The sequence below is a fragment of the Habropoda laboriosa genome, unplaced genomic scaffold (genome assembly GCF_001263275.1).
Source record: "Habropoda laboriosa isolate 0110345459 unplaced genomic scaffold, ASM126327v1 scaffold33, whole genome shotgun sequence".
In the NCBI taxonomy this organism is placed as follows: domain Eukaryota; kingdom Metazoa; phylum Arthropoda; class Insecta; order Hymenoptera; family Apidae; genus Habropoda; species Habropoda laboriosa.
This window is the reverse complement of record NW_017100187.1, coordinates 2338486-2339404: the sequence shown is the minus strand read 5'-3', so window position 1 is coordinate 2339404 and position 919 is coordinate 2338486.

Genomic DNA, 919 nt, shown 5'->3' with positions numbered 1-919 from the left:
TAAAAAGGAATTGAAATTTTAAAGTATCCGCATGAATGCGACGCGTGCGCAAATTAGAAATGCTTCAAATACAAACGCAGTTATATATGCTATAATAATAACAAAAAATTGTAATATAATTTAGTTGGCAATTATTCTTTCTTCAAATTACCATTTTGTTAACAATCAATGTAATAAGTATAAATATAAACCATTATCGATAGGTTTTCTTAACATATGTATTTTTGCAACTCGGTAAAGAAACGTCATCCCAAAGATTAATAAACGATTGAATACACATTTTTAATTACAAAACCGTAATTAAGTAGTTACTCATTTTCACTTTTCAATACCATTGTATGAATAATAAAATGTTTCATTAGTTTGTACGAAGTGTACATTTATAGAAGTAACCGGCGATAGGTTAATGAAAGTTTTGTAAAATTTGACGCCACCTGACATGCTACAACCTAAACTTTTGTGTTCTTGAAAATCATGAAATTTTACTGTAATATTTAATTTTGCTACTCTAATATATCAAGAAACGTTGATATAAAAAGTTATATTTAACGTATTTTTGAATTTTGTGATAAATTGAGGGTAGTGTGAACGAGGCTTGTATCAAAGGGAAACGTAGAGTGTCCAATAGACGCTCGTATGTCGACCGGCGGCGGCAGTGAGCCGATTCCCGCGCGGCGCACGTCGCATCGCGGAACTGCTCGAGCTGAACGTGTTAAATGGCTGTGCGTCGGCCATGATGGCTTTGAGCAGGGACCGTGTCACGCAAACATGTTTTCAAAGTGATATATCTCGTTTGGTGACTGAGTGACCGTGTTCCAGCGCGATGGCCGGAGAACGATGAGGCCCTGAGCGCTCTCTGTGCCGGGTATTACGGCCGCAGGGCCCCCAGCCAGGCCCAGTCAGGTTCACGTTCCCCAAG